General features: G+C 40.5%; 1 pseudogene; it reads right to left on the reverse strand.

The window, feature by feature from the left end:
* Positions 1 to 20,314, reverse strand: LOC129017524 (ribosomal protein S6 kinase beta-1-like; annotated as a pseudogene).
* Positions 20,315 to 26,525: the final 6,211 nt, after the last annotated feature.

Here is a 26,525-nt window from a genome sequence, read left to right on the forward strand (position 1 = left end):
GCAGGATGCTCACACATCGGCCTCGCCACCTTTTTTGCGTTAAATTCATTAAAAGCATTGCTGTGTCACAGATTCATACGCAGGTGCTCTGGCCATTTGGAGATCATGGGAAAAGCTTGTTTTTTGTATGGCCCAGAGTTCGGCTGTCATATTGGAAGTGGTGCCGATGCTTCCCCACTCATTGTCACATCCATCTGCTCTGTGCACTTGTTTCCACTGGGTATTCCACAGGTGTCTTGAGGATTTGCTGTGCTGGCCGAAGCACCTCTTCCCCAGAAATCCCCAGGAGAAAATTTGGGCTTTAAGACAAGGAAGAGCTGTAATTCATTTGTTTAAGGGTCATCTCAACAAGACATATTTCCTTTACATTTAAAGGGAGTGGCGTAATATGACATTTATTTTCATTTAATTTTATTTTCATGTGGATTAGCACAAAGGCAAAAGTTGAACCACCTCTCCCCCACCTAGATTAACTGCTAGAATTTCCTAACTGGTCTCTTTACCTCTACACCTGACCCCCAAAACCCTCAATGAGATATATATATATTTAAATACATATTATATATATCATTTTACTCTCCCCTGCTCAAAACAGCTTTCTATTGCATTTAAAATAAAATACTTTTCCAAATCTCTGCCCTTCTCCTCTTCACTCACCACACACTCCAGGAACATTGATTTCCCTTTCATTTCCAGGAAAAGGGCAACTTTTCTCCTCCCTCAGGGCTTTTGCATTTGCTGTTCTTCTGCCTGCAACATTCTTATACCTCCTAGTTTTATAGGGCTGGCTCTTTCTGTTCACTGCTAGATGTTACTACACCAGGGAGGCCTTTCTCTGACCACTGTGAGTAGAAGCCCCCTTGTTTTTCCTCTGCTCTCTACCACTACATTCTGCTTTTTCCCCTTTTAAATTATAGCACTTAGCACTACTTGTAATTATATTTTTGTATATCCTTTGTCTATTGTGACTCTCCCACTAAATTGTAAGCTTCATCAGGACAGGGACAATTCCTGTATTATAGTACTATATATATACACACACACATAACATGCAGCATGTAGTGCTGGTGCTCTTGGTACACAATAAATGCTGAGTGAATGGATAAAGAAGACATTTGCCAGTGTGGCTGCTTACTTTCAGGAGGGAAGGTAAACCATATAACATCATAGATTAGTCAGACTAGTCCTTTGCAATGTAAGATATAGATGCTGTGCTTATGTCAACCAAAGAGAATATGACAGTCTTTCATTTATGTAACTTGGCATAAATTTCTTAAGTAAACACTCTTGTAGGTTGTTAAAAAAAAAAAGTGACAATAAGAGTGTGAAATACCTGACAGGTGTTTGTGGGCTGCCAATAAATCTTCGAGGTGATCGGATTTTTGGTTCAAAGGAAAACTTTTCTTTCACACTTCAAGTACAGATGGAGCCGCATATGTAAAACCCTGAAAGACAGTAACAGTGGACTACAGAATGGCATTTTGTCAAATATCTCAAGAAAATGGGGTTGTTCAGTCTGACATACCTACACAGCGATGAACACCTAAAACCACCAATCTGTACAGTCTCCCACGTCCTCAACCTCATTTTTAGACCTGTTAACTTCTTTCCAGCCATTTCGTGAGGCACACACTTCAAGAAAGCAGAATTCTATTGAGCCTGATATGCTAGCAAACAAAATTCCACCCTACTGACAGGAATAGAAAAAAAGGAAAATTCAGGCTCCATATGAAGATGTTAAATATGGCCAGGCGCGGTGGCTCACGCCTGTTATCCCAGCACTCGGAGAGGCCAAGGCGGGCAGACCACCTGAGGTCAGGAGTTCAAGACCAGCCTGGCCAATGTGGTGAAACACCATCTCTACTAAGAATACAAAAATTAGCCGTGCATGGTGGTGCACGCCTGTAATCCCAGCTGCTCGGGAGGCTGAGGCAGGAGAATCACTTGAACCTGGGAGGCAGAGGTTGCAGTGAGCAGAGATCGCACCACTGCATTCTAACCTGCACAATAGAGCAAGACTTCATCTCAAAAATTAAAAAAAAAAAGATGGAGAAATGTAAAGAAACTTCTAGTGTTTCTAGCCACAGGCATATAAGCAATTAAGTTTATCACCCCAAAACAGTTTCTCATAATTAGGTCAAAGTAAAAACAATTTTTTGATTTGGCATCAAAGTCAGATCTTGTGATCTTTCTGGTTTGTGGCAATGATTGGACAAAATTTGTTTTTTGTTTTGTTTTAAGAGATGGGGTATCCCTATATTGCCCAGGCTGGAGTGCAGTGGTGGTATCATAGCTCACCACAGCCTCCAAGTCCTGGAGCCAAGCTATTCTCCCACCTCAGCCCCTCAAGTAGCTGGGACTATATAGGCACGTGTGATCTCTGCCCAGCTAGAATTTGCTATTTTCTTGATGAATAAGTATCAACATTTCAAAAACCTTCGGTTGTAATAGGCAAAAATGCAGTTTTGTTCGTTTTAGTTCTCTCTTGGACCTTACTATTAGGCTACCAGCTGTCATTTCTCTTACTGTCAATATTCATTCTTTTAACCATCTTCACCTATCTTCTCTTCTATTTATCAAAACCTATGAGTAAGCATTATGTGTTACAATAAATAAGACTCATCAAAGCTCCGGGTGAAGGCCCAAAGAGTGAGGTGCAATTCTGAAGTGCACATGATTTGTGACAGTTATATGTGAACTTCAGAGAATAATTTTATAAACGTTCTAGTGGACTAAAGCTATAACTACCAAGAGGTACAGGCTGTGCCTTAATCATCTTTGAATTTCCTTTAATTCTGTGATGGGGTCTTACAACAGGAATTGCAATATTTGTTGAAATGAGGTTGCTAGAACCACATTATCCAGATAAGTGGGATGTCACTATATATATACTTATATATTTTTTAGATGGAGTCTCGCTCTGTCACCCAGGTTGAAGTGCAGTGAGTGGCACGATCTCGGCACACTGCAACCTCCGCCTCCCAGGTTCAAGCGATTCTCCTGCCTCAGCCTCCCAAGTAGCTGGGACTACAGCCATCACGCCTGGCTAATTTTTGTATTTCTAGTAGAGATGGGGTTTCACCATATTGGCCAGGCTGTTCTGGAACTCTTGACCTTGTGATCCACCCACTTCAGCCTCCCAAAGTGCCGGGATTACAGGCATGAGCCACTGCACCTGGCCTATTTTTTTACTAATGTTTACAGAGACCCACTTTATGTACAGAATTCTGGCTACAACCTAACAAAAGAATTGCTCTGTTCATCAGTTATAGCCAATTTAAGTAATTATGAAAAGCTCAACAGTACTTTAACTGGCAATGAAAGCCTCAATATCTCACTTTTACCAGCACAACTCTGGATTTCTTGGTAGCTAAATAAAATGCTTCTATTTTGTGGGGTAAAAACTGTCACATAAGTTGAAATTCTGCAATGTTCAATTGACGAAAAGGTCTCTATGTTAAATCAAAGGTATAAATTCCACATCAGTAGTACATGAGAGAAAAAAAAAAGCCAAAATTAAAGTGATTCATGCTCACTTCCTTAACTGAACCTAAGATTTTACTAACAGAGATGTCGTAACTTTGATCATGCACACATCAAACTTGAATTTAAAAGCATGCGTGCACTCACTCATCTTTTATCTCTTATGTAATTAATACTGTAAGATTATATTTTGCCTACATGCTCTCTATTACTAATTTATAGGATTATTACTATTCAGTGTTGTTTACTTGAAACCATACTGTACTATAGACAACTTTTGCATTCCATGCTAACTTTTTTAGTTAATTTTTTTTATTTGATACAGAGTCTCACTTACTCTATCGCCCAGGCTGGAGTGCAGTGGCACAATCTTGGCTCCTGCAACCTCTGCCTCCCGGGTTCAAGTCATTCTCCTGCCTCAGCCTCCCAAGTAGTTGGTACCACAGGTACATGCCACCACACCTGGGTAATTTTTGTATTTTTAGTAGAGATGGGGTTTCACCATGTTGGCCAGGCTGGTCTCGAACTCCTGACCTCAGGGTTACAGGCGAGAGCCACCATGCCCCAACTCCATGCTAACTTTAGAGCTTATTTCCCATCCCATAAGATACAACACTACTTGTGTTACATAGTGAGAAATGTGGGGAAGAAAAGCTTGAGAATTAAGTTAGTGACAAATCCAGTGTACTCAAAAAGAGGGAAAAAAACACTTCGAAACAATTGTTTTCCCCATATTCTATTCTCCCTGGAGGTAGTCCAAAAAGGAATGACAAAAGAAAAAAAAGGATACAAAATAAGATACATGTTCATGTGACATATAAGTACAGTAATAAAATAAACAAGCATATATGATATTTAAGCAAAATAGTATGCATTGATGGTCATCTGATATAAATCCATCATTTCTGTTGGCCAACATCTAAGACCTTTACTTTTCTGAGGAGACAAACTATAAATCTATACAGATATTTCTACAATGAGAATTCACTATTACATATGAACCAATATATTTTGATGTCAAATATTCACAATTAATGTTAAAAAATCCCCTACTTGGCCAGGCACGGTGGCTCATGTCTCAGCACTTTGGGAGGCCAAGGCAGGTGGATCACAAGGTCAAGAAATCGAGACCATCCTGGCCAACATGGTGAAACCCTGTCTCTACTAAAAATACAAAAATTAACTGGGCGTGGTGGTGTGTGCCTGTAGTCCCAGCTACTCAGGAGGCTGAGGCAGGACAATCACTTGAACCCAGGAGGCAGAGGTTGCAGTGAGCTGAGATCGCACCACTGCACTCCAGCCTGGTGACAGAGCGAGACTCCATCTCAAAAAAAAAAAAAAAAAAAACCAAACCCTACTTATGTTAAGAGTACCAAAAATAGGGCCAGGAATGATGGCTCAGGCTTATAATTTTGGCACTTTGGGAAGCCGAGGTGGGAAGACAGCTTGAGTCCAGGAGTAAAATAGACTCTGTCTCTACAAAAAAATAAAAAGTTAGCTGGATGTGGCACACACCTGTAGTCCAGGTACTCAGGAGGCTGAAATGGGTGGATCACTTGAGCCTGGGAGGTCAAAGCTGCAGTGAACTGTGATCACACCACTACACACTACACCCAGCCTGGGCTACAAGGTGAGACCCTGTCTCAGGAAAAAAAAAAAAAAAAAAAAAAAAAAGCTACCAACAATCTATAGCTGTTTCGGGAATAAAATACATGTAGTTAGTGAGGTTTTTCTCCCCCACTGCTATGACTTAATTTTTGGTTGAGATGCTAAGCCAAACATCATTTTAAGTCTGTGGCCCAACCAAAAAAGGGAATCATACTCTCCAAAGAATTGTACATCCCCACTCTAATTGCTAAAATAAAATGTTGGATTATGAAAATCAATTTTATAGGTATCAATAAGTTATAAGAGCATGGCTTATTAAAAAAAAAAAGTGGGCCAGGTTACCTACATGAACTGCAAAGCAAGCAAACTGAATTTTCTTATCGAAGAGCCCATCCTCATACTTAAAATTTCCCATGACTACATGGAAATTCTTTCACTTACCAGAAAGACCTGATTGGCACTTTCGCTGAGAGTTGAGTCATCTGGGCTGTCGACAGGTGTCTGACGTGTACACTTGGAATCAGACTGACTTACATCCTCTTCAGATTGCTTTATACAAACAAAATAATTTAGAAAATAATGAATAGTCCATATTACATCAATCAAAAGCACTGTAAGCTCTGGGAGCTCTTTTCGCAGGGGTTAACTGTATTAAAGTATTAGAATAGTCTTAACAGGCACAGAATAAAAAAAAATGCAGGTGGAAAGTACTGAGTCAAATTACATCTTCAAATCTTAAACATGCATTAAAATATATTTTAGTATACTGTTATTCCTATTAAAAATGTGAATATATCAACTGGGCATGGTGGCTCACGCCTGTAATACCAGCACTTTGGGAGGCTGAGGTGGGCAGATCATGAGGTCAGGAGTTCGAGACCAGCCTGGCCAATATAGCGAAACCCTGTCTCTACTAAAAATACAAAATATTAGCCGGGCGTGGTGGTGGGTGCCTGTAATCCTAGCTACTTGGGAGGCTAAGGCAGGAGAATTGCTTGAACCCAGGAGGCAGAGGTTGCAGCAAGCACAGATCGTGCCACTGCACACCAGCCCAGGTGACAGTGTGAGAGTCTGTTTCAATAAAAAAAAAAAAAAAAGTGAACATATTGAGCTCAAAACAAGCTGGAAAAAATGTGAATATCAACTTCCCCTCTCACAAAGCTTCAGTGTGCTTAGTCCACTGGCTAAATCCCTGTTTAGAGATAATTAGTTCAGTTGGCTACTGCAGGTTTGTAATAAACCTGAAAAACTACTGAAGCAGAGTTAAAACATGAATAATACTGGTAATATGCTCCAGTTAAAGTTTCTTCCCACAGCTTATTTCATTATTTTAGAAATCTAAAGGAGCAAAAATAATTTTCTATTCTGCATGGGTTATTAGTTATATTTCCTTGTGAAAGTATAGTTATCACTTCAGTTCTAACCATGAGATTGATTTATTTAATTCCTTGTCTCTTTCCCAAAATATCTGGTTAGACTCTTGGGCCAAATGTAGGAAGTAAATAATAATTTAGAATATCTGACTTAATACTAAAAGATGACCACACTGACCTGATTAATTCTCTTAGAGTCCAGACTGTGTACTTGCACTCCCTGGAGGAATGGCTGATTCCAAGTGTGGGGAAAATGTAAAAGATAAGCATAGAACAGCAGTTTCCTTATTTTGCTCTCTCGTACAACACCAGACAATGTGCTCATCAAAAGGACTCAGAACCCAACATGAAGATGCACCCAGCATTCACTGCACCCAGCATTCAACGAAGGGAAAAAATGAGCATCAATAAAAATAACTGCCAGGCGTGGTGGCTCACGCCTATAATCCCAACACTTTGGGAGGCAGAGGCAGATGGATTGCTTTTGAGCTCAGGATTTGAAGACCAGCCTGGTGAACATGGCAAAACCCTGTCTCTATCAGAAACACAAAAATTAGCTGGGCATGGTGGTGTACCTGTGGTCCCAGCTACTCAAGAGGGTGAGGTGTGAGGATTGCTGGAGGCCGGGAAGTCAAGGCTGCAGTGGGCAGAGATTATACCACTGCACTACAGCTTGGGTGACAGAGTAAGACCCTGCCTCAAAACAATAAATGAATAAATAAAAATAAAAATAACTGCAATGAAATGAAACACAAATATGTTAAAAAGTGTAAGTTCATAATATACTAAAAAAGAAAAAAACATATACACAAAGTTCATTGGTCAATTTTGGAAGATGCTAGGGAACTAATTCATTATTTTGAAAACCAGGAAAGAATCAAACATACATCCTGCCTTTCCTGTATGAACTATACCTTGTGTAACTAACTGTTCAAAGAGTTTCTCTTTATGAAAGAATTCCAGCTAACAGAGAAAGAAGAAATAACAGAATAAAACCATTTCACAAACACCTGATGAAATCATAAAAGTAGGCCAGAGTTTCTCAACCTCAGGGCTACTGACATTTTAGGCCTACTAACACTTTGCTGTAGGGGGCTGTGCTGTGCTGACTCTTACCCCTGAAGGTACCTATAGCATTCCCTCCCCCAAGCTGTGACAAACAGTGTGTCTCCAGACATTGCCAAATTACCCTGGTAGTGAGATGCTGACACAGGCAATGATCGATCAGTGACCACTAACATCACTAAAACACACACACACACACACACACACGCACACACACAACTATACATTATGCCTCCTGATCAAAGCATATGCAATACTGAGAGTTTAATCTGAATCAGATCAACCACCTAAATTTAACTACCAGTTTTTGGAAATTCGGGGAACAGATGAACATGGTCAATGATACTATGGGGATAATATCAGCAAAATCAAAATTTGAGAATTCTACAGGACAAATGACCCAGTTTCTTCAATAAATCACGAGGGGAATCTATAAATGAAAAGAGACCTAAGAGACATAGTAACCAAATTATATACAGACCTTGATTAAATCCTTACAAACAGGATAAAAAAAAAAATGGAACAACAACAACAAAAAAATTAGGTGGGGCAACACAGGGAGACCTCATCTCTAGAAAAATTCAAAAAATTAGCTGGGTGTGGTGATGCACCTCTGTGGTCCCAGCTATACGGGGGGCCTGGGAGGTTGAGGCTGACATGAGCCACTATCATACCACTGCACTTCAGCCTGGGCAACAGAGAAAGACCCTATCTCAAAAAAAAAAAAAAAAAGAAAAAGAAAAAAAAAAAGCTGGGGAAACTGTCAACTTCTTAGGTGTGATGGTGGGATGGCAGTTATAGTTAAACAAGATGACCTAATCATTTTTAAGCTGTGCAGTAGGTGTATGACAGTTATCCTCCTTACAATTTGTTGTTTTTTAAAGTGGGTCACATTATGCTCCATGACCAAAAAATAATCACCATCATCATCCTCCTCCTTCTCCACCTACATCCCAAGGAATGGAAAAAGAAACCGTTTTCTCAGATTCTGAGGTGGGAGAAAGACAATAACTAACACACGAACTCATTTACTCATAAACATAATGTTATGGATTGAATCGTGTGCCTTACCCACCCCCCAAAAAATTTCGTATGTTGAAATTCTAACCTCTAGTTCCTCAGAATGTGACCTTATTTGAAAGGGTTACTGCAGATGTAATCAGTGAAGATGAGGTCCTACTGGAGTAGAGAGGAATTCTAATCCAATATGCCTGGTATCCTTATAAAAAGGGGAAATTTGGCCACAGATATGCACACAGGTAGAACACCATGTGAACATGAAGGCAGAGATCCGGGTGATGCACCTACAAGCCAAAGAATGACAAAGATTACCAGCAAACCACCAGAAGCCAGGGAGAAGCATGGAACATACAGTTTCTCACAGTTGTCGAAGAAACCAACTCTTAACAATGTGATCTAGAACTTCTAGTCTCCAAATCTATGAGATAATAAATTTTTGTTGTCTAAGCCACCCCGTTTGTGGTACTTTGTTGCAGCAAGCCTAGCAAACTAATGCACATATATGGTATATTTTGAAGAAAAAATTCCCAAAGAATCATATTTAAAATCGTTAACTTAAGCAAAATAAAACAAACCAAAAAAAGAAAAGTTCCAACTACCTGAAATATTTAATTGTCTTAGGTAACTGACTTAACAATAGCTAATACAGTCAATTGCCACTGGTTTTAGTTCTTTAAAAGATAGTACAAAAATAAAAGATGCTTGGCTGGGTGCAGAAGCTCACACCTGTAATCTCAGCATTTTGAGAGGCTGAGGTGGGTGGATCACTTGAGCCCAGGAGTTCGAGACCAGCCTGGGCGACATGGTAAAACCCTGTTTCTACAAAAAAATACAAAAAAATTAGCCAGGCATGGTGGCAGGTGTCTGTAGTTGCAGCTGTTCAGGAAGCTGAGGTGGGAGAATCACCTGAGCCTGGGGAGGTCAAGGCTGCACTGAACTGTGATCGTGCTACTGCACACCATCCTGGGTGACAGAGTGAGACCCCGTCTCAAAATAAAATAAATAAAAAATAAAAACAAAGATGCTGAAGAGAGGATAAACCAGAGATCTTTGAACTGCTAATAAAAATAATGTTTCTGTCTGCTCCGAGATTTTTCTTACTCTAAAAAAATCTCAAGCGATCTTCCTGCCTCAGCCTCGCAAGTAGCTGGGACTTACAGGCACATGCCACCACACCCAGCTAACTTTTAAATGTTTTGTAGAGATGGAGTCTTGTTATGTCACCCATGCTGGTCTTGAACTCCTGGCTTCAAACAATCCTCCCACCTCAGCCCTTTAAAGTTTTGGGATTACAGGCGTGAGCCACTGCACCCAATTATAAGCTTCATGTTTACTTACCAACAGAGGTTTAAAGGGGGGCTCCACCTTTTGAGCCAGAAGTTCTTCCCAGTTAATGTGTCTAAAGAATGGATGAGCCTAGGAAAGAAAAGCAGAAAGAAAAGTTGAGGGGAATAGACTTTGCTGGATTGATAAATTAATCACCTTTTTGAAGTTACAAGTCACAAAATAAGCTAACTTATAAGCAACTACATATAACCCTCAGAAATACATAAAACTAGCATTATCTTCCCCACAAAACACCAAAGATGCCAATCCCTAGTTGAACTTCTCCAGCATCCCCAGGACCAGCTCCCAGATGAGAAGCAGCATTTCTTTTCAGTAGCTTTAAAGAGGATAAAAAAGCCTGGATAAAGAACCTTAGTCAAACTGATTTTTTTCCTTTTTAGATTTTGCTTGTCTACTCTGCCTTGAGAAAATATAGTTTATTGGCTGGGCACAGTGGCTCATGCCTGTAATCCCAGCACTTTGGGAGGCTGAGGCAGGTGGATCACCTGAGGTTGGGAATTCGAGACCAGCCTGGCCAACATGGTGAAACCCCTTCTCTACTAAAAATACAAAAATTAGCCTGGTGTGGTGGCACATGCCTGTAATCCCAGCTACTAGGGAGACTGAGGCAGGAGAATCACTTGAACCTGGGAGGCGGAGGTTGCAGTGAGCCAAGATCATGCCATTGCACTCCAGCCTTGGCGACAGAGCAAGACTCCATCTCAGAAAAAAGAGAAAAGAAAAGAAAATATAGTTTACTAATTACTACTGAATAACTGTTTAAGGGTCTGTAATCCCAGCACTTTGAGAGGCCAAGGCAGGTGGATCACCTGAGGTCAGGTGTTCCAGACCAGCCTGACCAACATGGTGAAACGCTGTCTGTATTAAAAATACAAAAATTAGCCGGGCATGGTGGTGGGCGCCTGTAATCCCAGCTACTCGAGAGGCTGAGGCAGGAGAATCGCTTGAACCTGGGGGACTGAGGTTGCAGCGAGCCAAGATCGCACCACTGCACTCCAGCCTGGGTAACAGAGCGAGACTGTCTCAAAAAAAAAAAAAAAAAAGAATTAAAAAAAAGAATATGAAAAGAAAGTCGTTAAACAAATCTGTACTTCGCCTTCAAAAACTGAAGACTTTTTTTGTTCAATATATATTATTCAAAATATACATTAAATTCTATCTAGTTAAATCCTAGTCATTGAATCTTACAGTGTCAGTGACCATTTAAGAACCTTACCTTTTTAAGCAGATCTCTGGCTTCTTGTGTGAGGTAGGGAGGCAAATTAGTTTACATTTGAGGATGTTGTCAATTGTTTTCTTTCTATTCTCCCCAGTAAATGCGGGCTAAGAGTAGAAGACAAGCGAAAAATATTAGCAGGGAGTGAAAAATATTAGTATATAAGAAACAAATTTTAAATAACCATATCCATTTCCGGAATTAGTTATGCATGGAGATCAGAAATGTATGCTGTGAAATGGGCTAACTGCTAAAGACCTTTATTTTGTTTTAGAGACAGGGTCTCGCTATGTTGTCAAGGCTAGATTCTATTAATAATCCTTAGCTCAAATGATCCTCCCACCTCAGCCTCCTGAGTAGCTTGGGCTACAGGCATGCACCACTGTGCCTGGCAGATGTGCAGTTTTTAAGCAACAGGACAGAGGAAGTAGCAGTGTCCTGGAAGGAAGCCTGTGTTTCCACCATTAACTTGCTGTGTGATAATAAGTGAGCTATGTGATTTTATGCTTTAATTTCTCCATTTATAAAATAAGAGCATTATCTGTTCAACATCTGTTTCACAGGCCTGCCATGACACAGATCATTTAAACGAAAATGTTTCTGAAAGTATGTGATCCCATATAATCATACAGCATTATTAGTGTTAAACAGCTAATAACAAATCTTTGGGCTTTGAAAACTCCATTGGTAACATTTTCAGAAAGCACAGGACAGGTCTCTTGCTACAGTGACTCAGCATAGACCATAATACATGCAGCTTTTAACTGTGCACCTACTGCTCCAGTCAGCATGTCATACATTAATGCTCCCAAACTCCACCAATCCACAGCACGATTGTGGCCACTTCTCATCAAGATTTCAGGGGCCATACAATGAGGAAAATAATATGCTTAAAAATGCCCCCATTTGCATATCATCTGAATTAGAATTTTAAAAACAATATACAGAGTCAATGAGGGTACAGAAAAGATACTATTCCTTAGAACAGGTAAAATTAGCTATTACCTCCAAACCGATTATGTTTAACATGCAGCTCACATGTATTCTATTGTTCCACAAAATGTGTGTGTGACTGTTCCATCATGAATGATTCTTTGCATAGTCCAAAGTCTGTTAGTTTCACATGACCTACAATGAAAGATTACAGCATGATTATTCTCAGAATTCTAAGTATGCGCAGTGTTTGAACATGTCATGTAACACCTTAATCTATCCTTCCATTTAACTTTTCTTGCCTCAAACTTTTCTTGCAGATGTCAAGAACAAGGTACCATCCATAAAATGGGATGCTAACTGTTTAAGGCTAGGGCAAAGTCACATTTGCCAATGATATAATCTATCTGGTAAAGAGAAAATAAAGATAGAGAAAAAAGTGAAATAACCTGTTTAAGGCTCTAGCTTTAAGTATACACAGAATCCTCTACTATCCTGAAAAAGAACAATCCTGGGAAAACTGTTTTATGAAGTCTAGGTTAAGTACACAGACCCTAATAAACATATTCTGTACCTTTTAAACAAAAGTGTGAGATAGTACTTCAAATATATAGCTTTTATCACAGTGAACTGTGAAGAGTTCTTAAAATGGTCTCAGAAAGTCACTATAACAAGGTAGCTCATTCTGCCCAGTGCTACCAAGTAGGGGAAAGAAAGAAAATTGCTGGATAGTATGAATCAATCATCGCTGATCCAGAAAGTAAAATACTTACCACCTTATACAAAGATCATTTCAGTTCAAGTTTAGCTTTCTTTACTGGACTGTCATAACAAGTGGTTCAACAACCTCAGGGGCTCTAGTATTCGAGGTTCATTTCACAGAAAAGGCACAATGACCTATTGATTCAAATGTAAACATATACTACACTCTGATACAGAAGAAGTATGGCCTTTATTTTCACAGAACCATCTGATACACTCAACCTTATAAATCAAAGGAGAAGTTAACTATTCTATCGCTCCCCTATTCTAATCCTGTGACTTAGAATTCAGATCAGAATCCAGGTTTTGGGGAGTGAGGTGTTGATGAGAGGAAGGAAGAGACACTGATTCTCATGATATATTCAGTTAAGTATATCATTTCTCCTTAAAAAAAAAAAAAAGGTGGGTGGAGGAGTATAATCTGGAATGTTTATATGAGCCTCGGTTGTTCATACATCATTTTCTAAGAGTTTGAAACAATTAACTACCTCATGGATTATTCTGTACACATCTAAGGATTAGCAGCTGCTACCACCTTCTAGATACCCTGGATCAGCTGGTTGCTCCTTTGGGGTATGAGTGAATTGCCAAGTCTACCCACAGCCCAGAGTAGCATAAGTTGAGCTGTCTGTAGCAGTATGCAGTTGTAGTCAAGGCTCACTGTGCTATATCTATAGTTGTATAGATTATCAGTCTCTCTGATGTTTATGTTTGTTGTTGCAAACAAACGGCAAGAATAAACTGATTCTGGCAGTGGGGGAGGTGGGTTATGTCTGTAATCCCAGCAATTTGGGAAGCCAAGGCAGGCAGATCAATTGAGCTCAGGAGTTTGAGACCACCCTGGGCAACATGATGAAACCCCATTTCTACAAAAAATACCAAACATTAGCCAGGCGTGGTGGTGTGCCACAGTGGCCCCAGCTACTTGAGGGGCTGAGGTGGGAGGATCACTTGAGCCTGGGAGGCGGAGGTTGCAGTGAGCTGTAATCATGTCACTGTATTCCAGCCTGGGTGACAGAGTGAGACCCCCATCTCAAAAAAAAAAAAGAGTAACCTGATGCTTATTAAACATCATATTCCCAAAGTTTTATCAAATACTTTGGTTCAATCTCAATCCTTTTTCCGGCATTAATAAAACCTACTGTAAGAAGCATAGCTTCTAATATTTACATATTTTCTTTTTCTTTTTTCTTTTTTTTGAGATGGAGTCTTGCTCTGTCACCCAAGCTGGAGTGCAATGTCACGATATTGGCTCACTGCAACTTTCGCCTACTGGGTTCAGGCGATTCTCCCACCTCAGCCTCCTGAGTAGCTGGGATTACAGGCACCCACCATGCCCGGCTAATTTTTTTTTTTTTTTTTTTTTTTTTTTGTAGAGATGGGGTTTCACCATGTTGGCCACGTATCTTGAACTCCTGACCTCAGGTGATCTGCCCACCTCAGCCTCCCAAAGTGCTGGGATTTCAGGTGTGAGCCACCGCACCCAGCCAATATTTACATATTTTCATTATTAAAACTCAACTTATATAATTAAGATTCACTTTTCAATTTAAGTAACTTGCCAAAATTAATGTTTAGACTGGCTTTTACAGTCTAAAACATTACACAACATTTTATGTAAGGATTCCAAAAACATGAAAAACTATAGAGTAAGGATTAAACTAAAAGGCAGTTGAGCGACTATTATCCTCAACTTCTTTTACTCTCACCAAGTGTAATTACCTAAAGACTTAAAACATCAGCAAGTACTATGACGCTGTAAATTCTGAGGGAGGAAATATACAAAATAGAGAGATGACTATGGGGCTTTGAAAATGGCCATGACCTGTGTGGGAGGATTTTAAGATGATTATTTACTATAGAATTGTTTATGGTATGTCTCCACCTTGGTGATTAAGCATGATATTCTCTGGCTTCAAGTCTCTGTAGATGATCCCCTTTTGATGTAAATGCCCCAAAGCCATGGAGATTTCTGCCAAGTAAAAGCTGGAAACAAAAGTGATTTAATAAAATTAAAAAGAGTGTAATCTATCCAAAGCAGTTCATGTATGGAGCAAAATTCCTTGAAAGAAACAGACATGCACCAAAGACCAAATTAGTGGGGTACAGGGATGTATGGGAAGAGATGGCATAGGATGCTGCCAAAAGGCATGGGGACATTTATGTTTCATTCATTTTAGTAAAACTACAAAGTGCTTTATTTTGCCATTAGAACATACTGCTAAAATTGCAAAGATGTCCAGAATATGCTAAACTGCCATTGCTCATGTTTTGTTCTGTCTGTGTAGGAATTAAGCTAATAGTCATTCATTTCAAAGCAAATTTCTCCCATCCACACTCAACTTTAAAATCCATAGGAAGTAGGAACTTTGTTATTCTAGAGATCAAGTCTTGATTTCAAAAGGTATCTTATAACCTGACCCTTAGAAGCCCACTCATCCCTTACTTAATACAGCTACATATTTATAGACAGCTCAGGCCCACAGTGTCTGCCCTCATTCCTGCCAGCCAGCCCACAACTATAAACTGTGTGACACCCAAATTTATCTACCTCAAAAGAATAAAGGGCTGAATCAACCCTGTCTGGATTCGAAAGCACAAGGCACTGCAATACTGGCTACTTAACAATGCTGCAATCCTACAGATTACTCCAGGATGGAGAGGGTGTGTCCTAGAGGAAGGACTGAGGCAGTTTCACAGCCAGCACGACCACAAACACAGCCTCCAACACGGCTCAGTGAGCCTCCTCCACAAAAGGGCACTTCATCCCTAAGGCTCTTAAATGCAGCTTCTGTGTTAGAAAAGGCCTGAAATTAAACAATGGAATGCAGTTTTGGTAATCAAGGTAGAAAAAACATTTTAAGTGTTGTTTTCTATTAACTTAATGTGTAGGATAAACTGATTTACTGTGATCCAATATTGTTGCTTCACAAAAGGATGTGCATATTTTTAATTTGAAGCAGATGACATGTTTAGAAATAGGAGGGTAAATCCCATCCTGACCATATAATCAAACCACAGATGATATGCCCAGGCTTATCACCTCCCTAAGACTGCACCTTGAGAAATAGAAAGCCTAAAAAAAAAGATGATTTCTGATAATTTCCATTGTTCCACACATAAATGTTCACTGGAAAACCACACTCACCCACAGCCAAGGCAGGCAGCTCACCAATTCAAGGAAAGAAAGCAGCAATGAGAATGGTTCTGTCAGGAACAACGGGTGTGAAGAGCGTTCCACTCAAGCCTAAGGGCAAAGGAATGATGTGACCTCCATAGCTGCCCAGTCCCCAAACTGCTTCTCCCCCGTGAGGTACTGAGTGAGTGACTGGCTCCAGCTCAATTTACTGAATCATGTGGCTGCCCACAGTGGGAATGGAGCTTTGCTTGTAATTACCCGAATCTTTGCAACCGCAAAAAGTTCACTTACCAGGCAGTGTCTTCCATAGATATTCCCTCTCTAACTGCATAAATAGTTCTCCTCCTGTAAAGAAAAAGAAAAAACATTAGAAATAAAACAATATGGCCAGGCTCGGTGGCTCACGCCTGTAATCCCAGCACTTTGAGAGGCCGAGGCGGGCGGATCACGAGGTCAGGAGATCGAGACTATCCTGGCTAACACGGTGAAACCCCCGTCTCTACTAAAAATACAAAAAATTAGCCGGGTGTGGTGGCAGGCACCCGTAGTGCCAGCTACTCGGGAGGCTGAGGCAGGAGAATGGCGTGAACCCGGGAGGCGGAGCTTGCAGTGAGCCGAGATCGCACCACTGCACTCCAGCCTGGGCGACAGAGCGAGACTGTCTCAAAAAAAAAAAAAAAAAAAGAAAGAAAACAATGTTTATTTCCAACCCACTTCTAATGAGGGAGTTTGTGCTTTCCTTCTAACCATAATTAAAAGACATCAGCCCCTTAAAAATGAAAAACAGATCCTAAGAATTATAGGTTTTAAAACTAAGTCCTCAGGATTCTATTTTTAGTAGCATTCTTATTCTTCTGGGACACACAAATGTTTAAAAACTAGAACTGGCTTGGAATTCCAGGTTTTATATCTACAAACTTTGAAATATTTATAGATTCCAGACCTGAGGTTAAAAAAAAAAATCTTGATTAAAGACTCTTTAACATTTTACCCATAAGTAGAAAAATGATAGTCTACAATTAAATCACCCTCACTAATTTTAGTGAATGCTCATATTTCGTATTTTCAGAACCCTTAAATAAACAGAATGTACCTGGCAGTGGCCTAGTAAAAAACATGGCATAATTTGAGTGTCAAAATAAATAATGATAATAAAGAGTTATATCACATTGAATGATATTAGAATCCCTAAGTCCACAATGACATAAATAAATGAATACATAAATTTTTTACATGGAGAAGAAGGCAAAGTTCTTTATTACAGTAGAATGCCAAGTAATAAATGAAGAAGGCATGACGGAATAAGAAAAATTACTTGGCAAACATCACAATTAATTGTTGCAGGCAAGAATCAATGGATGTCAAAACTGAATGTCGGCCAGGCACAGTGGCTCATGCCTGTAATCCCAGCACTTTGGGAGGCCGAGGCAGGCAGATCACCTGAGGTCAGGGGTTCAAGACCAGCCTGGTCAACATGGCAAAACCCCATCTCTACTAAAACTAAAAAAATTAGCCGGGTGTGGTTGTGCCTGCCTGTAATCCCAGCTACTCGGGAGGTTGAGGCAGGAGAATCACTTGAACCTGGGAGGTGGAGGTTGCAGTGAGCTGAGATCCTGCCACTGCACTCCAGCCTGGGTGACAGAGTGAGACTCCATCTCAAAAAACAACAACAACAACAAAACTGAACATGAAAGTTTGATGGAAGATATTTAAATAATCTCAAAGTATCTCCTCAAACGATACTTATTAATTACAAAGGCAAAAATGTCACCAGGGAAAAAATCGGCGGACACCACCTTATACATGTGACTGAAGTTAACATCATAAGTAATGGGACAAAGATATAAATATCATGTACCTCTTGATCTGATGCATTAAGGAGGACACAATGTCACTTCAATGGTCCTGCCAACATTGCATAACCTGAATCTAATACTAAGAAAACATCAGCTAAACCCAAAGCATTCTACAAATTAACTGGCCTATACTAATAAAAAAAGTCAACATCATGAAAGTCAAAGAAAGACTAAGGAAATGTTCCAGATTAAAGGAAACTAAGGAGAGTTATAACTGCATCAATGTTAATTTCCTATTTCTGATCATTTTAGTACAGTTATGTAAGATACTGTCCTTGATTTTAGAAAATATACACTGAATAGTCTGGGTGCAGTGGCTCACACCTGTAATCCCAGCACTTTGGGAGGCTGAGGCGGACGGATCACCTAAGGTCAGGAGTTCGAGACCAGCCTGGCCAACATGGTGAAACCCCATCTCTACTAAAAATGCAAAAATTAGCCGGGCGTGGTGGTGGGTGCCTGTAATCCCAACTCGGCAGGCAGAGGTTGTAGTGAGCCTGAGATTGCGCCACTGCACTCCAGTCTGGGCGACAGGGTGATACTCCATCTCAAAAAAAAAAAAAAAGAAAAGAAAGAAACCATACACAGAAATTTTAGGGGTAAAGGGAAATCATGTCTGTAACACTCTCTTAAACAGTTCAAAAAAATTATGTATGCATGCATGTATATATGTATACACATATATACATATACATAAAAGGATAAAACAAAATAAATGTGGTGAAATGGTAACATTTGGGGAACCCAGGTATCCAGGTGAGAGAGATATAGGAATTCTTTTTTTTTTTTTTTTGTGATTGAGTCTCGCTCTATTGCACAGGTTGGAGTGTAGTGGCGCAATAGCTCACCACAACCTCCGCCTCCCAGGTTCAAGTGATTCTCCTGCCTCAGCCTCCCAAGGAGCTGGGATTATAGGAGCACACCACCATGCCCAGCTAACTTTTCTATTTTTAGTAGAGACAGAGTTTCACTATGTTGGCCAGAGTGGTCTCAAACTCCTGACCTCATGATCCACTCACCTTGGCCTCCCAAAGTGCTGGGATTACAGGCATGAGCCACTGAGCCTAGCATAGGAATTCTTTATACTACTCTTAAAACTTTTTAAGTATGAAATTATGTCAAAATAAAGTATTTCTGGGTGGGCACGGTGGCTCGCACCTGTAATCCCAGCACTTTGGAAGGCCAAGGCGGGCAGATCACCTGAGGTCAGGAGTTCAAGACTAGCCTGGACAACATGGTAAAAGCCCAGCTCTACTAAAAATACAAAAAAATAGCCCGGTGTGGTGGTGCATGCCTGTAATCCCAGCTAAATGGGAGGCTGAGGCAGGAGAATCACTTGAACCTGGGAGGCAGAGGTTGTGGTGAGCCGAGATCACACCTCTGCACTCCAGCCTGGGCGAGAAGAGTGAAACTCCATCTTCAAAAAAAAAAGAATGTTTTTCCAATGGCAATAGTCACAAAAAAGGTGCTACATTCTGCACCTTTCTGTTCCATGTTACATGTTACTGCAAAATCTTTCTCAGAGAACTGAACTGTGTTTGCTAGAAATAGACACCTGTGGCTGGGTGCAGTGGCTCACACCTGCAATCCCAGCACTTTGGTAGACCGAGTCAGGTGGATCACTTGAGGTCAGGAGTTCGAGACCAGCCTGACCAATATGGTGAAACCCCATCTTTACTAAAAATACAAAAATTAGCCGGGCATGGTGGCACATGCCTGTAATCCCAGCTACTCGGGAGGCTGAGGCAGGAGAATCGCTTGAACTCCAGGAGGCAGAGGTTGCAGTGACCCAAGATCACAGCGTTGCACTCTAGCCTGTGCGACAAGAGCGAAACTCCGTCTCCCAAAAAAAAAAAAAAAAGAAATAGATACCAGTGATCTAGAAATGATATGGAAACAACAAGTTCCTATGAGGTGGTAGGCCCTGGCAAATGTGGATGATTTCCATTATAAGCTACACACCCCATCACTAAGGCTACATTAAACTAAAAACTCTTGTTTAAAGACCCAATTCCAAAAATAGTCAGTATGATAAATAATCCTCCCAATTATTTAAATTACCGTATCTTTCCCCAGTACAATTTGATGGCTCTGCATCACTTAGGTATTTGTTTTTCTGTTAAGTGACTGATTACAAAGGAATTAAAATAAAATTTTACAGATGAGGGAAAAAAGTCTTTAGTTTCCTCCATATTTGTCTACCAAAAGAAACATTTGGTCACATCTGAATTTTGTACTTCAGCATACTCATCAATTTTAAGTACTATTTGATCATAATGGGAAAAAGTATTTTTCCGTTGAAAAATAACATTTTGACCCAGTTTCTGGAGCAAATGCAAATAATTACACCAAACTCTGTGTACTGACCACTGAGATACTCAAGGATGAGGTAGAGTTTTCCACCAGTCTGAAAGGCACAAATTAAATCCACGATGAAGGGATGCTTCACTTCTTCCAGAATATTCCATTCTGCTTTTGTATGAGCTGTATCTTTAGCATTTCTTACTATCATTGCCTAAAGGGAAAAGAGATGATCTATAAGAACAAAATAGTGGACATTTTTATCCTATGGTAACTGGAAAATCTATTTTGTGTTTTTCTTGCCAATATTGAACTATTAACCATACTTCCCACTAGAAACTGAGATGGGGTAATGGAAAACATTCACTTTATATATGCCTCTGTGCAGTTTGGATTTTTTGCAGTGAACAAGTAAATGAATACCTAAAGAGACTTTTAAAAAAAGAAATCGGTAATCAGATCAAGTTTATTCATATATTCACAAACTATTGAGTGTCCACCATGCTCCAGGCTGTGCCAAGAAAGCAGAATAGAAGGAATGCCCTGTCCCTAGGAGCCCAAAAGTCCACAGGAGCCCAAAGTCTCAGAGAAAAAAAAGACAAGTCAATGTAGGTAAGCGCAGGATGGTAAGGGTAAACAGGGGAACTACATCTGACCTAGCAAAAAGTCTTGCTTGAAGGTTATTAAAATGAAATGTGGCCTGGATGCGGTGGCTCATGTCTGTAATCCCCACACTTACAGAGGCAGGAGGATCGCTTGAGCCCAGGAGTTTGAGATCTGTCTGGTAACAAGCATGATCGCATTCTCCACAAAAATGGTAAAAAAAAAAAAAAAAAAAGAAAGAAAGAAAGAAAGAAATGTAGAAGGTAAAAAAAAAAAAGGCATTTCAGTGCAAAAGAGGCTTGATAGGACAGGATGTCTGGGGAATCTACAAGTAGTTCAGTATGGTTAGAAGTGGTTAGAGACTAGGCTAGAGAAGTAGGTAGAGGCTAGGAAATGGCAGGTCTGGACAAAAGAAGGTCTGGGTGAGATGAACAAACCTTTGGCTTTACGAAAGACACGTCTAATAGCAGTAGGGAGTATTAGGAGAGAAATGAGACTAGTTAGGAGGCTAGTATAATAAACCAACTAAGAAGATCCGTAAGAAAATGAAGGTAGAAAAAAATGAAAGGCTAAGAATACATAATTTGCATTTGCTGACAAACTAGACATGAGAGGAAACGATGATACCTTTATTTCTGCATAAGTAATAGGATAGATAATGGTGCCATTCAATACTGGCAAATGAAAGTGAAAAAGTTTTGGGAAAACAATGCCCTGTTTTAGACATGCCAGGTATAAGTTCCAGGAAGTTACCCCGATGGTACATCTCCATAAGTAGTATGGAAAGCAAATACACAGGTTACTGGTTGTAACATTATCTGCAAAACTGACACACTGGAAACAGCCTAAATGCTCAGACATAGGATATTGGCCGAAAACCTATGGAATCTACACAACATATAACAAAGCTATAAAAATAAGAAAAATCTCTATAAAAACAAGATACAAAAGAGCATTTAAAAGTACAACAGCATGGATACTATGCTATCTTTTGTACAAGAAAGGGGAAATGAGAATATATATATAATATGTATCTGCTTATACCTGCAAAAATGAAGACAACTAAGATAAATTAAAAGCTAATGATAATGGAAGGGAAGGACAAGAAATCAGACTTTTGAGTATACCTTCTGAGTAAAACCTCAGTGGTTTTATCATCCATTTTTTTCTTTCCTAAATCAAAATATTACTGCAATTATAAAATGTAGATTTTTCTTTTTGAACCATATTAATGTTTAATATATTCCAAAAATAAAATAAAATCAATGAGGATGAGGGGTGGGAAGTACAACTGAATACAATAGGAATACATAAATTTAATTGACTATTACATCAATAATTTTACCACAGAAAGAGAAAAAAGATATAAGAGAAAAAGATTTTTCTTTTTTAAGACGGAGTCTCACTCTGTCACCCAGGCTGGAGTGCAGTGGCATGGTCTCGGCTCACTGCAACCTCCGCCTCCCAGGTTCAAGTGATTCTCCTGCCTCAGCCTCCCGAGTAGCTGGGACTACAGGTGCCCGCCACCATGCCCGGCTAATTTTTATGTTTTTAGTAGAGACAGGGTTTCCATGTTGGCCAGGTTCGTTTCGAACTCCTGACCTCGTGATCCGCCCGCCTTGGCCTCCCAAAGTGCTGGGATTACAGGCGTGAGCCACTGCACCTGGCGAGAAAAAGATACTTAAGTAATTTTAGACTGCACACCCTTAGTAGCCTATATGTAAGCACACAAAAAAATTGCAAGAAATATTAAATCAAACTTAGTAGGTTTGTAGCTGGAAATACTATTGGTATTATAATTTTCATTATGCATATATTGTACAACAGAACAAATGAATGCATTTACTTATGTTGTTACCAGAGTTCTCACTGTAGAAAAAACGGAGATCCAAATATGACCTGAAAGAAGAATGTGGCCGGGCGTGGTGGCTCACGCCTGTAATCCCAGCACTTTGGGAGGCTGAGGTGGGTGGATCACAAGGTCAGGAGTTCAAGACCAGCCTGGCCAAGATGATGAAACCCCGTGTCTACTAAAAATACAAAAATTAGCTGGGCATGGTGGCAGGCACCTGTAATCCCAGCTACTCAGGAGGCGGAGGCAGAGACTTGCTTGAACCCGGGAGGTGGAGGCTGCAGTGATCCGAGATCGAACCACTGCACTCCAGCCTGGGGGACAGATCGAGACTCCACCTCAAAAATAAAAAAATAAAAATAAAGAAGAAGAATGCTATGGAATTCGACTAGAATTAGGGCTAACAATATGAAGTACTTTGGGAAGCCAAGGCAGGTGGATCACCATGTTGGCCAGGAGTTTGAGACCAGCCTGCCCAACATGGTGAAACCTCATCTCTACTAAAAATACAAGAATTAGCCAGGTGTGGTGGTGCGCACCTGTACTCCCAGTTACTCCAGAGACTGAGGCACGAGAATCATGGAACCTGGGAAGCAGAGGTTGCAGTGAGCTGAGGCAGCCTGGGGTCCAAGGCTGTGGTGAGCCATGATCACGCCACTGCACTCAAGGCTGGGCAACAGAGGAAGATCCTGTCTCCAAAAAATAAAAAAATAAAAGGGGCCAGGTGCAGTGGCTCACACCTGTAATCCCAGCACTTTGGGAGGCTGAGGCAGACAGATCATGAGGTCAGGAGTTCAAGACCAGCTGGCCAACACAGTGAAATCCCATCTCTACTAAAAATACAAAAATCAGCCAGGTGTGGTGGCATGCGCCTGCAATCCCAGCTACTCAGGAGGTTGAGGCAGGAGAACTGCTTGAACCTGGGAGGCGGAGGTTGCAGTGAACTAAGACCACCTCATTGCACTACAGCCTGGGCAGCAGAGTGAACCTCCATCTCAAAAAAAAAAAAAATTTTAAAAGGGAGTATAAGGCCAGGCGCGGTGGCTCACGCCTGTAATCCCAGCACTTTGGGAGGCCGAGGTGGCTGGATCACGGGGTGAAGAGATTGAGACCATCCTGACCAACATGGTGAGACCCCATCTCTATTAAAAATACAAAAAATTAGTTGGGCACAGTGGCGCATGCCTGTAGTCCCAGCTACTCTGGAGGCTGAGACAGGAGAATTGCTTGAACCCGGGAGGCGGAAGTTGCAGTGAGCTGAGATCACACCACTGCACTCCAGCCTGGTGACAAAGCGACACTTCATCTCAAAAAAAAAAAAAAAGGAGTATAAAAAAATCTTTACAGAAGAATGACAATATAGAAAAAATACAGAAAAAATAGAAAAATCTCCATTTTATAATCACTATAGTAATATTTGATTTGGCAAGAAGCAATCCAGATAAAACCATTAAGTAAAGATTATTATGGGACAGAATATTCACAGTTTCTATCATTCCATAGATCACTTGTTAATTACGAAAGGAAAAAGAGGCCGGGAATGGAGGCTCATGTCTGTAATCCCAACACTTTGGGAGGCCGAGGAGGGCGGATCACCTTAGGTCAGGAGTTTGAGACCAGCCTGGTCAACACGGCGAAACCCCGTCTCTACTACAATTACAAAAATTAGGCAGGCGTGGTAGCAGGCACCTGTAATTCCAGCTACTTGTGGGCCTGAGGCAGGAGAATCGCTTGAACCCAGGAGTTGGAGGTTGCAGTGAGCCAAGATTGCGCCACTGCACTTCAGCCTGGGTGACAGAGTAAGACTCCTCCTAAAAAAAAAATGCCCTTATTCTTAGGAGATATATAGAAGAAATTAGGGGTGAAGTGCTATGAAATCTGCAGTTAACTCTCAAATTATACAGCAAGAAAATTTATTAAAGTTAAAAAATGAATATTCTTAGATATACATATATGTGGGTGCAGGTAGAAAGGGAGGGACACACAGACAAAGAAAATATGGCAAAATGGTATCAACTGGTGATCACCGAATTATTCTTGGAACTCTTTGAAAAGTTTAAAAACATTTCAAAAGTATATTATTTTTGAACTGCTCAGGAGGTTTAAATTTTTGAATTTTTAAAATAATCAATTGTGAGGAAGTCTGAGACACCACAGACTAAGAGATAAGATGAAAAATAAGGAAAGTAGAATCACAGTAATGAAAGGAATAGAGTTTCAAAATGCTGTGGTCAGTAGCTTCAATGCAAAAGAAAGTTAAATTAAGGACAAACTCAGTAAAGACAAATGGATTCAGCAACTGCGAAGTCAGTGACGACCTAGGGTACAGGAGCTTTATTGAAATAGTAGAGTTGGGCCACGGCATATGGCCCACACCTATAATCCAGCAGTTTGGGAGGCCGAGATAGGTGGATCTCTTGAGGCAAGGCATTCAAGACCAGCCTAGCCAACTTGGTGAAACCCCATCTCTACTAAAAATACAAAAATTAACCAGATACAGTGGCACACCCCTGTAATCCCAGCTACTCGGGGGCTGAGGCATGAGAACTGCTTGAACCTGGAAGGCAGAGGCTGCAGTGAGCCGAGACAGGGCCACTGCACTCCAGCCTGGGTGACAAGGCAAGACTCTGTCTAAAAACCAAAAAATAGGCCGGGCGCGGTGGCTCACGCCTGTAATCCCAGCACTTTGGGAGGCCGAGGCGGGAGGATCACAAGGTCAGGAGATCGAGACCATCCCGGCTAACACAGTAAAACCCCGTCTCTACTAAAAATACAAAAAACTAGCTGGGTGTGGTGGTGGGCACCTGAGGTCCCAGCTCCTCGGGAGGCTGAGGCAGGAGAATGGCGTGAACCCGGGAGGTGGAGATTGCAGTGAGCTGAGATCATGCCACTGCACTCCAGCCTGGGCAACAAAGCGAGGCTCTCTCTCATTAAAAAAAAAAAAAAAAAAAAAAAAAAGCAAGTAAACTGGATATGTGCCTTTAGAGGTGTACGTTTTCAGCATTATAAATGAATAGAGATGAATGGCAATAGTTACTTTAGTCCATAGATTTTTGGTATCTTAACTAGTTTTGGATCTCTTCCACTAAAGGAGTTGCCTGTTCAACGTTGTTAGGAATGTAAATACTGAAGGCAAACTGCCTGGGTTTGAATTTTGTTCTGTCCCTTGCACCCTGCTTGGGTTCAAATCCTAGCTCTGCTTATTAAGTTCTTTTAAGGGGATGATCTTTCAGCAAATGTCTTAGCTTCTGTTTTCCCAAGTAAATGGACACAATAGTTGCTACCTTGTGAAATATTCATGTAATTGACCAAGGTTTACCAAGTAGCATCAGTGTTCAGTTTCAGTCACTGGTGATTCTGCAGTTGGACTGTGATGGGGTGTTGGGGTGGGGGTGGTGTGTGTGTGTAGCATTTAATTGTATGCGGAAAGGAAAAGATACTTTTGATAACCGAGAGGCAGCTTTTCTCTGCTTTTGTGTCAAAAAGGAAGAAGGAAGTTTGGAGAGGGAAACGAATTCTGTTCAATACTAAGCTCTCTTCCTCAAAATCAGAGGTACGTAGAATGTGTAATAATTTACAGAATTTCTACACTTCAACAATCTGAATTTTTTTAATGTATTTTTATTTTTTCAGGTTGAGACTGAGCTAAAGTTAATCTGTGGCGACCTTCTGGATGCACTGGACAAACACCTCATTCCAGCAGCTAACACTGTTAAGTCCAAGGTTTTCTATTATGAAATGTAGGTTCTATACTAAAAATTAACCAGTGTACTTTAATAATTTTAAACACGCTCAGGAATAATTGGCTTTGTCTCTTTTTTTCTTAGATCTATTTCCTATTATTTTCCTTATTAAATATAACCAAAAATCCCACAGAAATTAACTGAGGAGCCTCTAAATATCAACAAAATTATCACTTGATTGACTAGAATTAAACAAGCAAGTGATTCCTAGAAATGGCACAAGT

The sequence above is a fragment of the Pongo pygmaeus genome, chromosome 19, assembly GCF_028885625.2.
Source record: "Pongo pygmaeus isolate AG05252 chromosome 19, NHGRI_mPonPyg2-v2.0_pri, whole genome shotgun sequence".
In the NCBI taxonomy this organism is placed as follows: domain Eukaryota; kingdom Metazoa; phylum Chordata; class Mammalia; order Primates; family Hominidae; genus Pongo; species Pongo pygmaeus.